Consider the following 17,321-nt stretch of genomic DNA (forward strand, 5'->3'; position numbering starts at 1 on the left):
TCTATTCCTGTGAAACAGAGAGATCCCATTCCCACCTGAGAATGGGATAATGTGTCCCAGCAGGATTAGAACACCTTGCAAGGGTGAGGGGAGCTTAGGTGACAAGCCAAACAACATTCAGGAGCCTCTGGATCTCACATCCTCCAGTTAATTAGGAGGGAAAATAGGAACACCTTACCACTGACTGCATACAGAGTGACAGCTCCTGCTGAAGGCACCAAAATTACCTGGCTGGAGTTAGAGAGCTTTAAAATCCCACCACTAGCTAAGGGTATATATAAATGCTGCTCTGACTAGTGGGATTTTGACCTAAATTTGGTAATGATTTAACAACCAGCCCTTTCTTCCAGGGGCAAGGTCTTAGAGCTTCCCAAAGTAGATTCACAGGCAGGAGTTAAATGTCACCATCTACCTTTGGCTGATTAAACTCTGTTTTTATCCATCTGATACAATTGTAAGAGTGCACTGTGCTGATCAGGCACACGTTTTGCACAAAATGTCATGCATGTTTATTATTAGATTAAGCTGCAGTAGGTTTAATTTTAGATCTTTTGATTCAAGTGGTGCAATGAAGATTAAATGCTAGGCATTATTAAAGATGCAGATGTGGACATATTGAATTATAAACCTCATTAAGTGCAACATCCTAGACAGGCTTCTGAGATAAGCTACAAAGGACTTCCTTACTTCATACCAAAGTTATTAAAATATTAGAAGGTAAATCTAATCATAAAAATATTATGATAGAATGAAACTGATACTTTAAAAGCATTATTACAAAAGACTCTATTTCTTTCATGTATAATTACTTCCTTCTCAGTTTAGATTGCTGGATTGATATTAAAATGCAAGTATTTTTCCTCTCTTGAGCACACATAAAAAGTAAGTACAGCAGAGCCAAATTTTGTCACTGTTTTCAGTGCCTGAACCTTGAAAAATCCTCCTCCTCCATGTCAAGCTTTTAGTTCTCATTAAGATTAAAGTTATCCACTCATGATTATGTCTGGAAGCAAAGCCATCCTCACTTGCATGGATGTGGGAGCGGCCAAGACATGTATCACAGTAAATACATGGCAAGATTTTGGAATGTCTGAGGTGGATTAAATTTGGAGAAGGGACCAGAATGGTGAAACAAGACAGAGATTCATTAAAAGATAAAGGCACACAGAGTGGATTCTCATATTCCCTCATCAGATTCTTTATCATCAGTTAATTTCTATAATTTTCTCTTCTATTGTAGGAAAGTAGGGGATGCACAATGAAATTAGAAAGGGCAAAAGAGGAAAGTTTCAAATTCATGCAACAATTTTAAATTTTTTTTACCAACTACCATATGAGTTTGTGGGACTCATTTCTACAATTTATGGAGGTTCCTTGTCATTCCACTTCACAAGATTCCCTGTTGGCCTAGATAATAACAATTTCACCATGTCACTGGTGAGGCCAAATGATCTGTAAGGTATAAAAGCAGTAATAAATAAATAAATAACGTATAAAAGCCCAGAAACTTCAGCCAACCAGTGACTGACAGGTGGGAATTCCTGTAGGAATTTCATAATTGCACAGTCTTGCCCTTCTCTGGAGAGGGTTTTGCTCTGGCTCATGATATCAAGACCAAGACATTGCTCTAACCCAGCAGAGCAATTGCAGCTCTTTGAACCCATGAGCAGGCACAAACCATCTCAGACTGCACCAGGACTTTCATAATTTTGTAAAAACTCACTGGAAATCCATATCCAAGTTCTGAAGAAGCTCTCAACACTTCTGCTATTATTCCCTCCATTGCAAGGTAAGGCTGAGCTATGATAAAAACATTGCCCTGTTATTAGATGGACTGGTTCTCCCTCCAAATTTAGACATCAAATGTTTTTGCCATCCTGGGCCACCTCTAGAAAAAGTCCATGAAATCCTTTAGTTCAAGATCCATGTTTTCTTAGCGGGCTTTCTTCTATTTCTCCATTAAACTGTGCCAACTCTTTGGCTGCAGTAGATAAAGGCCATTCTCATGCACTGAAAAACTGAGACAGCAATTCAGCTTCTCATTTGCTAAACAATTGAATTTGTAAAGTAATATAAGGATTTAAGAGCATTTTCTGCAGCTGTGTTGTGTGAACTGAATGAAGTGACCATGATGGATTTGATCCATGATAAGATATTTGAATTTGCTTGTTTGCAAGATTTGCTAGATCTGATAACCTGTTTTGTCTCAGCATACAGAGCAGGACTCTTTTCAGATAAAGCTGGGGAAGAAAGCACAAATTTATTTGATTGCATTATATTTTACATTAGATGTTCCTTTGGGGATTTTTGTAAAAGCTGGCTTTTATTTTTATCTATCTGTCACTGACTGGAGACACTTGATGTCAAAAATGGCAAGATAAAAAAGCTTGTTTTACAAATAAACCTGTAGGAACAAAGCTACAGCAATGATTTTTGTAAAGTAGGCAATCACATCCTAGTGGATTAGAGTTTGAATATTGCAAACATTATGAGAAACTGAAAATAAAACATGAAATACATCACTGGCACTAGGAAGGAAACTGGGGAACAGGGAAAGCAAGACTAGTAGCAAATTATTAAAAATTTTATTACATTTTTCCAGTAGAGAGTCACCAACTCTTCTGCTTTCTTTTAGCTGCTTTTGTGTGTGACAGGCTAAATATTTTTAGGAATAAGTTTCTCCTTTACTAAAACCAAATTCTATTTAGCACTATTTTTTGTATTGAGCAGAATAAAACACCAGGATTTAAAGAGAAATATTAGATTACTTGTAAGGGTTTCTGAGGAACAGAGTGGTTGGGTATTTTTATCTTCATTTCCTTGTCTTTTGCAATTTTAATTTGAGAAAATGCACGTACTGTGAAAAGTTCAGTTAAATATTTCATTGTTAGTGCATCCTGCAGAAAGCAAAAAAAAAAAAAAAAAACCTTAATACTCTAAAGATCAGCTCTTCTATATTTGTTTTGGTGGGTAATTTGTTAGTGTAAATGAAAAAAAAAACCAAGGTTCCTACTGAGAGCAGACATTCTGAAAGAAGGTGAAAAGTAATAAAGCACCATAATGAATTCATATGTTTCAGACAGAGCTATTAAATAAAATACACAAATGGGGGAGTCAGAACTGTTGCCTTTTCTTCTGCTCTAAAAACAGGTCAGATCTGCAGAACTCAGATTGTTTCTGAAACTGGAAGTAACAGCAGCTCCTATACCCTTGTTTGGAGTAAAACCAGCCATGACAACATGATCTCTTGCACAGCCTGGATGTTTTAGCACATGCAAGACTGTAAGATGACTCACCACGCTTTTAATTGCAGCTTTGATCATTAAATCTCTTTTGAATTACTGAAGGCTCTGCTTCCTTTTTCCAGTTACAAAAACCACCAGGAAAGGATTTGAGGTTTCAGGTCGGAAAGTTCAGCTTTGCTTTTCAAATCCCAGCCTCGTTCAGTGAGGAGCTGCAAACACCAAGAGAAAAGCACAAAACAGATCACACCAGACCAACCTTCTCAGCCCTGAGCATCCTATGTTGGCATCCACCTCTTTATCTTGTCTGCCATTTCCAGGCCAGAGCTCCTGTTGCTTTGGTAACCCCACTAAAAGCACTGATGCTTTCATTGTGGTTGGCCTGCTTCTAGCACTAATCACTGTTTTCACATTAATGAGATGCTGTTTATTGTTTTTTTAGTGAGATGTTCTGCTCCATATCCAAGGAAGGCACCACTAGATGGCTCAAGGGACTAGAAGGCTGCTCCTGCTTCCCAAAATCCCTAGGCAAGGCTCTGGGTGCTGACTCCCAGAAGGTTGGGCCTCCAAACCCAGCTTCTTCTGGCCATGGAGAAACCATTTGGGCAACACAAGACAGGACTCAGCTTTGCCCTGAGGAGCAGCAAAGATCCCACACACTGACACCTCCTCACACAGAGCAGCCTCGTGCCCTAAACAAAAGATTTTGCCTCATCCTGTTCTGACAGAGCCCCATTCCTGTGCAGTGTGCCAACAGAGGGAGAGCAGGATGCCTCACTGGCACACTGAGTTTGTTCAGAAATGCTAGTTCTGTTTTTTTTTTCCTCTCACAGCCACCCAGCTCCCAGAGTCACTCCTCAATGACTTTTAATTCACGCCGATGATTAACACAGTTGGTCGTAATCACCAAATGTTTCCTTCTGATGTAAATCCCTTCCCTGATGGAAACTCAGGACCTTGCCACAGCCCAGCTTGAGAGGACATCTCTGGGCAAAGAAGGAATTAGGCATTAGCATAATGGACTTTTAAATCTCTCTGGTCATTGGCCCCAGAGAGGTGTGTCCACCTGGATGCTCTAGCAGTTAATTTGTTCCACAAATGGAGAGGGGATTTTTTTCTCCTTAGAAAGCTTTTTAGTGGGACAATTTCTCCCCCAGCCAACATCAGTTTGACTTCTGCAGAGTCACTTTAGATTTGGAGTGATAAAAAGGAGGTAGAACTCATCTCCTTATTATACAGCTGAGTGAACTGCTCAGGGAACTGCAAAGGAAGAGCAAGGGAAAAATCAGAGGAAATTACAAATAATGTTGATAAAAGTAGCAAAGAATCACAGTTCTCATTCCAAGTGTGTGACAAAAAGTTCTCCCAAAACAATTCCACTATTGTATGGTCTTTTCCTACAGCAGCTCTTACTCCATCTCCTCCCACTCTTTGGCAACCCTCAGGTGGCCAGCCTTGCTCAAGTCATTTTTTATGGGGGTGGGTAGGAATTCCAACATTTTTAATGTCACCATTTTAATATTTAAAGTTTCACACACACAGTAAATACAGATTGATGAGCTACAGAAATCTGGCCTGTTTTAAGTAAAATGCAGCAGTACAGTAGTAAATTTATCTGGGATGTTCAGAAATTAAAATAGGTCAGTCCACTTATTAAAAAAATCCTTCTACCTTCCAAGAGAGCTTTTGGGCAGCCAAGGACTCATTGGTAGGAGTCTCCACAAACCTTGATTTTGTCAGACTTCCTACAACAGGGAAACATAATCAAGTGAAATGAAAATGGCCCCGTGTTAGTCAGCAAAAAGGGGGCCCAGCCTTCAATTAGAGCCACCCCTACTCAGCCAGTGGAAGGGAATATAATGGATCTTGGCTGAATTCCTGCCAGGTTTTCCTGACCTCACTCTGCTTTTTTGACTTACAAGCAGTGTCATATTTAGCAGGACTAACGAACCTGCATTCCTCCAAAGGGTCCACCCCAGCATGGGAGGGTTTGTTTTGTTCTCTTGTTGATGATCTCCCTTCCTCAAGAAATCAGTTTGAAAAAGACAGAGAAAAAGGTCTTTGCAACACTTTTATTCCAAGGTCTCTGCTTTACCATCACTTTTAGAGCACACAAATTATTTTTGACTAGCAATTTCAGAGAAAATCCACAGAAAACATCTTTCTGCAGGACTGCAGGTGATTCTGCTCTTGCTGCAAGTGCCTTGAGCACCTCAAATAATTACTCTTAACTGGGGAAACTGATGGAAGGAAACAGAAGAGACATGGAAGCAAATGATCAGCAGAATTCATGCAAGAAATTCAGCCTGTGGTTTCTAAAGAATGGGTATGAACAAAAGCCATCCAATTCCAGAGAGGTATTTCAGCATCACCTCTGAGAGGTCTGGAGAAAACCACAGGCTGGTTGGTCTCACCTTGACCCCTGGGAAGGGGATGACTCCTGGTGTTTTTTGTTCCATTTCCAAACTTCTGGAGGAAAAGAATGTGACAGGGAGGAGCTGGTATGTGTTTTTAGGGGAGCAGTGCTGCCACTCCTTCTCCTCAGAGACCCTGGGGGCAAGTTTTAAGTGTCTGAGAGCCCTTGGCAACATGAAGAATTTGGTAGAGTCAAGTAATCAAAAGCAAGAGAAGAGCTTCAGTTTTGAACATCTCAAGAATCAACAGAGATAATGACTGCACTGTTTTCTTCAGACATTAGTATTAATAAAATTCACTCTGAAAAGGCCAAGACATTAAGTGCTAAGCAGATGATGAGTTCCAATTGCAGCAATTACTTATTGACTGTGTAATGTGCCCTGCTTTTTGCTAATGTCATGCTTGTCCTCCTCTTCTCCTTTTGCTTTTCTCCAAACATTACCCAAGTCTTTTTAGGCAATGGACTATGGAGTGAGACTTCATGCATCCAATGTTTTTTTTTTTTTTGCTGATTACAGTCTCTCAAATTCCATTCTTACAAGGATATTATTTTAATTTTTGCTCCCTTTGTTGATTTCTGGGGCTATGAGTAGGGTCTCCAGCCTCAATCCAGATGTCTCTGTTCACAAAGCCTGTAGAGACACAGTTATTACAGGCACTTTTTATTCCATTTGAAGTAAAATGATCCAACAACTTCTGATGTATAAACCTTTGTAAAGTCATGTAAGTTTGTCTAATGAAAAAAAACAAAACACAAACAAACAAAAAGCAAGTCAGAAAGTAAAAATTTAGGCAAGAAATGAAAAAACCCAGGTATACTCTTTATCTAGTAGATCATGTCTGAACAGATTTCTAATTAATGCTGATTTCAGTGTTGAGCTTGCTGCCCTGGTGGGCTGTTCCCATTAGTGATAGTGTGGAAGTTTGCTGAGCCATGAAAAGTTTCCAATGCAGGAAGTTTCCTGCTAATTACACTGAGTTTGAGAAATTACCAGAATATTGGCTTTATTAAGAGTTGCTTTTTTATGCAGATGACAAAGAAAAATTGCAGCTAGTGGTGTCTTTGCTGAAAAGACTCCATTACACTGCCATTAGTTGCTAATAATATATCATAATTATTTTTATAGGGTTAAGCCTGTTTCTTTCCTCATCCACCTGCCTTGCAGAGATAACCTCTAAAAATACCCTGAAGGACTGTCAGGCTCCAACTCAAAAGCTTTTCCTTAGCTAAATTTTCTAAACAATTCATTACCTATAAAAGATTGGTGAGAATAGAGATATGGCCCTTTCTCTTTCCAATTTACATTCTCATAAAATTCCAGTCAATGCCTAGTCAGACTCTGGAATAATTTGATTTTTCTTCCATTATTACTATGCAAAGATATTCTGTGTATTAGTGAAATATCCATTCATTCTCCAGAGCCCTTTTGCTATTAACTACACAAACACTTGACTGTAGTTAAAGAATTGTTAATCAGACTTGTCACATATCTTATTTAAAATATCCATTTTATTTATTGTGTGGGGCATGGTTTTCAGAAGTTTGAGCCTCAGTAGTGCATATTTCTACTAGAAGATGAAGAATAAGCTCTCTGCTAAGACACATATTTGTGAATGTGCATGTGTGCTTGAAAATACTAAAAGCTGAGACTTTGTTTTCTTTTTAAATGCTTTGCCTTGAAGTGAAGCCTGTCAGTGGATCTGTCAGGTCTAATGGCAGCATCTGCTGCCTGATTTTTGTGCAAGTGTTAGATTATTTTAATTGTAAACCTGAGCACCACTGCTGGATAAATATGAGCAGCAGAGCAGCTGACTTGACCAAGTCCCACCAAAGGGCTTGCTCTACTTTTCTGCTTAAAATCCTGCTTCTGTAGGCTGAGTCCTGCTATGGACTGGACTTCTCTAAGCCTGGAATTAGCTCCAACACCCTCAGGAGAAGGAGCAGGTGAATTATCTGAGCCTAGAACAGGCATTGGTGACTCGACCAGGAAACACTGGTGAGGTTCTTCAGCTCAGACCTGAGTGTGAGATGAACCAACACCCATCAAGCTTCCAGCAGTGAGGGTCTGGCACAGCAGACCCATGGCCACTTGGAGAGCAGGGCTGGCTCAGGCCACAGGAGCAAAGCTGCTTGCATGGCAAGATCAATGCCTTTTTCAGCCACTGTGGAACAATATCTCCACACAGCCCGAAATGCTAAACGCTCATTTTCTCAAACTGAATTAACATAATTTAACTGAGGGTCATGTATCTTCATTCTGGACTCTGTTTCATTGCAGGAGCTCTAACTGGTGGCATGACCTCACCAGCACATTTGAATCCCCACTGCAGAGACCCTCTGAGCAAAAGCCAAGTTTAATTATAATAAGAAAATTTCCACAAGGAGAGTGAATCAGACTTCCTTGTATGAAACCAGAAGATGCTGCAGTGCTCTCCAGAGAATGCTGCATACATAACCAGCAGTAACAAAACCCAAACTGGAGCAAATAGCAGTGCTTTCTGGGAAATATATTAAAAAAGAAAAAAAAAAAAAGGTGAGGTGGGAGGGGTTTTTTGTATCTTATTTGAATAATGTTAAATTTGCAGATGGAATTTCAGAGGAGACAAAAACTATTAATGGATTAACATTAAAGTTTAAGGGGAGAAAAAAGAAGAAATCTCCATTTGTGGAAACATGAAAGCCCACGTGGACATGGGCAGCCTGCTCCAGCTGACACTGCTTGATCAGGGAGGATGGAATTTATCATCTCCAGAGGTCCCTTCCAACCTAAATGAGTTTGTGGTTCTGTGACAATAAAAGTAACAGAATAGATTTTTTTCTTCATGTTTTCAAAGGGGGTTAATGTTTCTGCCTTAAGCAGGGGGGAAGATTTCTCCTCCAAACTCAACAGTACTAGTTTAGAAGTGCTAAAATACTTTTAGAAGTTTTCAACTGTTTTGAGTTGGCATTTCAGAATGACAGGGATGAAGTATAATTTTTTTAAGCTGGGGTGACAGAAAGAGGAATAAAGCCTAAGTGACTTCCAAAAGAAAAGAGATTATTAAGGTTGGAAATGATTCCCTAAAATCGAGTCCAGCTGTTTACCCAGAACCACTAAACCATGTCCTCAAGTGCCACATCCACATTCTTTTTGAACACTTGCAGGGATGGTGATTCCACCACTTCCCAAGATAGCCTGTTCCAATCATCTTTCCATTTGAGTCAAAAAGAGAGTTTTGTTTGTTTTGCCAAGATAAGTTGATTTTTCCTATTATTTTTTTGGTTCAGCCCTAGAAACAAGATAAGAAAAATTTCCTTCTCAGCTTTTTAATACAGTTTCATGAAACTTTTTGATCTCTAGTATAAGTTGTATGCCAAAATAAACTAAGCAAGTGAAACCACACCACAGGAACATTGTTCTGGGTTTGGGGTGCTTTAAAAGCTTAGAGACGCCCCCAAAGTAATTTATTCCAAGTAACACAAGATATAAGCAGCCTTAATTTAACATTTCAAGTTGTGAAAGATGAAGTATCAAATTGCTATATCATATTTTCTGTTTAGATTTGTCCAAACAAATCATCATGTTTCAGGAATATTTCCACTTGCTTTCATCTACCTGGATATTTCAGAAGGTTTAACATGTACTGTTTCCTTTTCTTATCCAGTCACTTGAATAACATCTGCCCTTTTCGTCAGTTTCCTAAAATAACCACCTTTGGCATGTTTGAAAAGATTTTTCATCCTCTGGTGCAAAACAGCAGTCAAGTAATGAACTGGGCTCAGCCCAGCAAATATTTAATTTGGCAAGTGCTAAGTTTTAACTTCTGGTATCTCATCTTTGCATTCAAATGTCCAAAACAGGTGATATATGTGTAATGCAGAAAGCCAGAAGCAAAAACCACAGCATTTAGAAAATAGCTGCAGGGGTTTTTGCTATGGAAATTATTTCTGTTTAAAATATCAACCCAGAGTAATTGTATATTTTGTTTAGAATGACAGCTGAATGTATTTGCTGCCTTTTGATGGCAGATAAGTGGGAAGGAAAATGCACTCTCTGAAGGCTTTTATCAGGGAAAATCACTGTCAGAAAATTGCACCATGTAGCACAGCAATATTTCCATACTTTACTGCACTTACAGAGAGAAAACTGTTATTAAGGCTAACAGGGTGTCATATAGAAAGAGATGTTTTCACAGGTCCTTTATTTGGCCAGAATTTCCCCTCCTACAGTTGCAGGGGTTGGGAGGCCATTGCAGCAGAATTTAAAGCATTAGACTTTCAGTGAAGTGCAGCTAATATTTTAACAAGGGAATCCAAACAAATTCCTGCTGGCTCTGCAGGCTGTGACAAAACCCAGGATGGGACAGACCCACCCTGGAAATCTATTCACCTGCATTCCCAAGGGCAGAACCCTGGAGCAAGGAGGGAGCAGAAATCCATCCCTACAGCCTTGCCTTGCTGCAGAGAGCTCTGTGGTTCCCAGAAGATGAGGATCATTCCTCTGGTGCCCTTCATGCCTGGTTTGTTGGACATTTCAGACAGCATCAGTAAAGACAGCTGGGCAGCCACCCACTGAAAGGAGCTTCAGGAGAGCTGATTGTTTTGGAGTTCTCTGGAGGACAGAAAGGAGCTTGTAAGGGACCAGACTGGAGAAATACAGGCTGGGCTGCTCTCGTTGGATCCTGCTGGGAACCAGGGAAAAGCAGCCTTGAAGCCTTGGATTTCTTAGAGAAATTCTAACAACGATTAACACTGCTGGAGATGTGCACTATGTGATATTTTGCAGAAAGCATGTTTTCAAAGAGGTGTTGCCTTCTTGGACCAATGAGCCTTTTCTGTTCTGTTTTGCACGAACTACCCTATAAAAGTGCAGTGTTTCTTTAAATAAAGCTCTCTTTTGCTTCTCCATTACACAAAGAACTGTTGCATTATCCCTTCAGCCTCTCTCCTGCAGCACAAATGCAACAGGCTCCAGCTCAGGAGCCCTGTGGTCTATTCCTGCTGCTGCACTGACTCACATCTACTGAATTTACCAGTGCCCTAATTGCCTTGTGCTAAGCATGGGCCCTGACTCATAGTGAGAGCTGCTATTTCTACTGCAAGGGATGAAATTCCCAGTGGACAAACCCCTGCAGATTCACAAGAATCATCACAGCAGCTGTAAAACCATTTCATCTCCCTATGACTCAATCGTGCTGCTAATACTGCAATTATTTGCAAGCTTTGTAAACAAAGCTATTCTGGGATGTTTTGGAAGCTCCAATCTCCTTCTCAAAGGCCAGCAGTTAGTCATTCATTCATTCATCAGAAGCCCCTTTATTTTGGGAAATCTCAGCTCCCCATTGCTCTCAGCTGTGCTGCAGCCACTGCTCTGTGCTCTCTTCACCTGCAGGAACATCTCTCAGATCCAGATGAAAGCTGCTTGAAACAGAGTTCTCAGCAGAGGGGGAAAATATCCAAGCCTTCTCTGCCATCTTAGCTTGTGACAAGATCTGCACACATTTTGTTCCTTTCAAGCAATTTTAAATTTAAAAACAACCTCTCAAACACTGGTCTAATCCCAGAGCAGTATTGGCATAAACATAGGTGCACCTTCATCCCACTGTCAGGGAAAAAATAAGTGAAAAAATGAAGAAAAATCATTTATTTTCCCTGACAATTCCAACTGGCTTCAAGCTGCAAGCTGTAGCTGGTATTACAGCAGGCCCCAAGGTAACACTGCAAAAATTCCCAATCCAGACCTTTCAATTTGCAAGCACAGAGCAAGATCCCAAGCTCCCCACAAGACCAGGGACTTTTCCTGGTGTGACAGTTTGTTTTCATTAGGAAGAACTTCCTTGTGGGATGTTGTGCAGATTGACCCCCAGCCCTGAAGAAGGCAATTTGAACCTGCCATTAATCATGTCATGTAACTCATTTTTGCAAGTAAAACATCCTGAGCTGCTGTTTGTGGGTCTCCACCAAAGATCCTTTGAATTGTTCTGATGAAACCTCTTCATGGTGGGATAATTGTTGTTGTTCTCCACACAGATAACTATTTGCTTTTCTGTTTCATGTTTTGGATTCCCTCTTTTAACTACCTGAACTCAGCATTCAGAAATATCAAGCACAGCAGTATGAAACAATATTTTTGTCTTGTCCTGCCAATACTCAATTCTTCATCCACTGCTTCAGCAAGGAGTTGTTTTTACTTTATTTGAGATACTTCAGCATTCCCCTAGGAATGGATAGAAGTGCTGCAGATTTAATTTTCTTCTTAGTAATTGGTCAGATGGAGATAGCTCAATAAAAAATAAAAACAGAAAACAATATTCTCATAAAAGCTGTTGGTTCTTCCACAAGTTGAGCTTAATTTTACTTTAATTTTAATTTAATAGAGAATGAGAGAATGGGTCTAAATGGACAAAACTGTCAGATTTCACCATGCAAAAAATTGTAGCAAAAATCACATTTTCTTGACAAAATAGAGGACAGTTAATGCCTCTTATGACCATTCTACTTTATGCTTCTCTTCTCCCTTTTAGGAAATTCATTGTTTCTAATTCTTTCACAAATGAAATAAATAAAAACATAGATTAAAATCTTAACAAGAGGGAGGGAAATGGTACAGGAATGGACAGTGGACATGGCCAAAGCCCATCTCTGTAGAGTCCATCCACACTACCCCTGAGATAACTGGGAAAGCCCACAAGCTGACATTAATGCATGTAGTTTTCTCCTATTTTACAGGTTTTTTAGTTGCTGTTGCTTTATAAGAATTAATCCAGCAGGGTTATATGTCCAGTGTATTTCATTCTGGACTTAAGCATATAACAGACCTGTTCATCTTGAAAAAAAAAAAAATAGACCCATTTTCTGCACTTTTGCTTGGAAGATACCACTTTTTCAAGAAAAATAGAGTGTAAGAATGTGAATAAGTGATATTACACAGGTTTTCGAAAGAGAAATATTGAAAAAACCTTGCAGATCACATAGTTTATTTCCCTGAGAATTAAAGACCAAGAAGCTTTTACAACATTTTAAGATGATTTTAAGCCAGCATTATGTGAAATAAAAATTATCTGAATTATCTGAACGTCTCCTAAAGAGGATTAAAAAATTAAGCTAAATACTTTCCATCACATCATTAGATACCTGATCACAGAACATCAACTGCTGCTACCAAAAGTACCATTTCTCCATATTTAGTGGGTTTTTTACATAGTTCCATTTGTTTACCTGCAGAGCAGGATATCAGCATTGCTATGTCCAAGTACAACTCTTTGTACCTGTGTGTGAAGATAGGGAAACAAATTAAAGGCACTTATCACCTTGATTTTCTGACTCCAAGAAGGTGCAGTGGAGGATCTTCTAGATGAGTAAAAACATTCTTGCACAAAACTCACTCTCACAGCACAAATAACTTCAATATTAACGATTAATTTCATTCAGACTGAGAAGTGGTTTGAAATAAAGGCACTATCATTTCCCATGACTGTCGTTCTGCACAAGCACCAGGAGACACTGAGATCACTGAGATGGAACTTCTTTCATTTCACAGGAGAAAATGCTACTCTGGAAGCAATCAGTGGTCAGCAGAACATAATAGCAGCTGACATTTCAGGTCAATATGAAAGCAGTTTGGAGCCAGCCAATTTGGAAATGCTCCAGTTTGTCACTTCATTGCTAACGAAGACAATGTTGCAACATGTTTTGTTTAATATAAAAACCAGGATAGAACCATGGGAGAATTATTTCCCTCTCAGCTTCACCCCCCTCCAGTCCTCTTTCCAAATGCAATTGTTCTATTTTTAAAAAGCTCATTTGTTCTTATTGTTCTTGCATCAAGCTGGCTGCTCACCCATCTGTCTCCCACTGTGCTTAAAAAGATGTCATGATCCTGCAGTCCCAAACACAGTCCTGATGTTTCCACTCAACTAAAACACATCTGCAATGACAGCTTTCACTTAGGAGTAAAGCTATTTTTTTTAAAAAAAATCCCAACCTCACTAGTCAGATTTCAGGTGGATTTATCAAAAAAGAAAAACCAAAATAAAACCCCAGACCAGTGCCACCTCATCCAAGGTACCAGAATGCTCATTGGTTAAAACATTAAACTTTGTTTAAAGAATTCCAGTCTTCATCATGCATGTTGTTTGAGAACAATACCACACAAAGATTGTTGGGAAAACTAGTCTCTGCCTTTAGGACTGCCCTTCACCCAAAATCCCTTAACAACATCTTGAAAAAGATCCCAGCCCAAGGAGATCCCACAGGATCCCTCAGATGTGTGGTGGTAATATCAGGTGAAACACCCCTGGAAAATCACCACTTGCTGCATGTCAGAAAGAGAAAGGGAGTGATCAGACAATCAAACCAATGTGCTAAAGTAACCATTTTTAGGGTTTCAAACAGAATTATTGCAAGTGAGTAAAGACTGATCCAGTCTTTTGCAGCTTCCATTGCAGGGAAGAACAGTCTCATGGACAAAATCAAACCACATGTGCCTTCACTTTCCTCACAGCAGTGCAATCTAATGGGGAGAGTCAGAAATGTGACACATCATCAGCCCAGGTCCCCTCACATCCCCTGCTGCCTCAGGCTTTGGCTTGTTGGAGGCAGCAAAGCCTTAAAGCTGGGATTGGCTCTGCTGAAGCACAGCCTCCTCCAGAAAAACAGCTTTTAGATGAGGTTTAGATCTGTTTTTAGATGAGACCTCAAGTGCAAGGCAGTGCAAACACTGAGAAACTGTCAGACCTGGCACAGCCTCCACCACAGTTTCTGACCCTGGTATGTGCACCCTGGTTCTAGCAGTGGATTCCATCACCACAGTTTGGGGTTCAGCTAAGAGACCCCAAGACTCTTTGGCTTTGTGGAAAATAGAGATTGAGGCATTTTTCTCTCTCTTTAACTTCTTCCCTGTGAATCAAGTCAGAGGCAGAGCAGACACACACTTGCCCTCAGTGTGTTTCATGGTATAAACAGGCTTGACAGCTGAGAATTTTTGGCCAGAGCTGCAAATAAACTTGCATTTTTTTAAAGAGGCTTAAAGCAGACAAACAGCCAGGCTACTCTCCTCAGAGAAACAAATCCTGGGGAGACCTTTTTTTTTTCTTATTGCATTAATGAATATTCTGTCACTTTAGCAGGCCAAACATAATTGTTCAAACTGCTATGCTGAGACTAATTGCCCTGTCATTTACAATTAGAGGTGTTAATATGGCCATTAAATTGTTACAGATGGCTCCTGAACACCCTCCCAGGTCACCAGGATGTATAGAGCACCCTGGCAGAGTGGCAGAAGGAGTTAGAGGTCAGGGATTTTGGCAGGTCTGGATGCCATGAGAAACCTGACATGGCAAGAACATGCCACAGCTTTCCTTCCTGCCTTTCTGTGTGGGAAAACCAGCCCAGCTCAGAGAGGACTGCAGCTCTGCCCCACCTGCCAGCCCAGTGACTCCCTCAATTCCAGATGCTGCAGCTCCAGCTGCCCTTCCCTCCAGGAAACCAAGGCACGAGGTGCCACAGCCTCCTGGCAGCAATTAGTCATCAGAATCAGGCTGGGACTTCACTTATAATCTTTTCAAATGGAGAGACCATCTTGTAATTCATTTCTTCTGTCCACAGAGCATCCAACACAGAGGAGAAGGACTGTGAAACCTTTAACCCATGACTTGAGAATGGAATGGAGCACATGCTCATACAGAAAACTTCTCTCTGTTAGCTGAGCTCTTAAAGCTTGGCTGGTGAGGGCAGCTTGTGGACTTGTGTGCCATGTTAGCTGGAAGAGGCTGCACTTGCATGGAAGACTCCAATCTCCAGCTACATCCTACTTTGAGATGATCTGGGGCCATTCTGTTTCAAGAGGTCGATTTTTAAAGTGGCAGGAACAAAAACATCCCTCTCTAAAAATAAACCAACTCCTGTGCAAAGGCTTGGCATTCCCAGTCAGGTTTCAGTGACTGGGAGAGAGAATAGGCTGGTGTTGGCTTCCAGCCACAAGGAAGTTCATATCTAATATAATCAAGCACATTAGAAAAAAACTGAGCAGATAAGAAGCCAAATGCAACTCAAACCACAAAGCCGCCATTGAAACTGTGTTTTGACTTCAGAAGGGGGACAGGAAAAAAGGAGAGAGGATTAGAGATTCAGGGCCCAGGGCTCCTCTCAATTGCCCCAGATTTACACCCATTATAAGAGTTGATCCAAATTCCACTTAGCTGTGAGAAAGGCAAGTGCTTAACTTACATCAGCTGCAAAAACATTTCCGATTTCTTATCTCTTTCCTAATTGCCATCCAGGGGACAGTGTGATGTGTGTCACGTCCAGCTTTCACCCATTTATTCTGAAGGTTAAAAATGTCACAATGGGTGTGGAGTAACCAGCATTTAAAAAAAAAAAAAAAAAAAGTTTGTAGATGCAGAAGTCTGTTATTGCAAGTCCAACAAGAAAATAATGCTCTCTTTGTACTTGTTTTCCCTTGACAGACAGCTTAAATTAGGTTGCTGAATAACTTGGTACATGGTACAACAGTAAACCTGTCACAAAAGCATGTTAATCAAAGCACAACTGATACTTGACATCCCCTGGTGAAAGGCATTTTTACAGTGTTTCATTAAAATTGAAAGGAGGATTAAGAGGCCTATTTCTTGATTAATGTCTCTCTCTGACTGGGAGATGTAATCCTATCCATAACCTCAAATTACTGGAAACAAAATTAAATTTCTGCCAGCAGATCATTCCGAGCACATATGACACAGGGCACAGAAGTGTTCATTTCCTTACACTTTTTATCCAACCTGGAGACCCTTTGAGTTGCAAACACCACAGTGGGAGCTCTAGTTACACTCCAGGCTACAGGAGATGCTGTGGAATAGTCCTTGAGAATTATAGGGGTTGGCCAAACATTTTAAAAACATTGCTTTCAGTGTCAAAAACAATTATAAAATGATATGAGGAAATCCTTAGTGACAAAGTAAATCAGAGTGATAGAGACAGAGAAAATTTCAGAGGCAGAAGTTTGGGGAGGAGGTATTCTACCACCTTTGCATGCCACAACAACAGGAACAGGGAAAAATACTGCAGCTGACAGGGCATAGCAGGGTGCTACTCAAACATCCTCAGGCTTTGGGAAGAGCAGAGGCAGCCAGTCTGGAAGGAACAAAATCCAGAATTTCTGTCAGGACACATCCTGGCTCTCCTTGCTGCCAGGTGACAGGGATCCTCCTGGGAACACAGCCCTCCCTGGTGACCCACAGAGAGATGAGAAGTGGATTTTAATTCCCCCCACCACCTGAGGCCAGGAATTCAGTGTGGAGTGCAGGGACAGAGCTGTGCCAGGCAGCCCTGACTGCCCAGCCCACAGGGCACCAGCTCCTGCCAGCCTCCACAGCCTCTGGGACATCTGCTTTCAAACCTCTCATATCAGCAGTGCTTGAAGCCTGTGTGCCCAGGAGAAAGAACAAAAGATGATACAGCCCACATTAATTTCAGCCTGCTCCACACAGACAGGCAAAGGCAGTGCCAGGTCAGAAATCAGCCCCGGTGCCAAAATCCCCATTTCACAGCATGCTCTGCTCACACTCCATGGCAAAATCCACAGCTAAGCCACAAACAGCCTGGAACAGCTGCATATCCCATTCTAACAAAACAAACCTGCACCTCAGGAGCCCACTCCAGCAGCACATGGCTGCATCTCCCAAAAA

The 17,321-nt window shown here is 40.7% G+C and overlaps 1 long non-coding RNA gene across 1 annotated transcript in view; it reads right to left on the bottom strand.

The window, feature by feature from the left end:
• LOC306805112 overlaps positions 1-16,722 on the bottom strand; it is a 64,495-nt gene extending 47,773 nt beyond the window's left edge. The window contains exons 1-2 of the long non-coding RNA XR_013775119.1: positions 16,660-16,722; positions 12,856-12,905 (exon numbers count right to left, since the gene is read on the bottom strand). This is a non-coding gene — a long non-coding RNA (uncharacterized lncRNA). The remainder of the gene's footprint in view (positions 1-12,855; positions 12,906-16,659) is intronic.
• Between the last annotated feature and the right edge of the window lie 599 nt (positions 16,723-17,321).

Source organism: Erithacus rubecula (genome assembly GCF_903797595.1).
Source record: "Erithacus rubecula genome assembly, chromosome: 9".
Lineage (NCBI taxonomy): Eukaryota > Metazoa > Chordata > Aves > Passeriformes > Muscicapidae > Erithacus > Erithacus rubecula.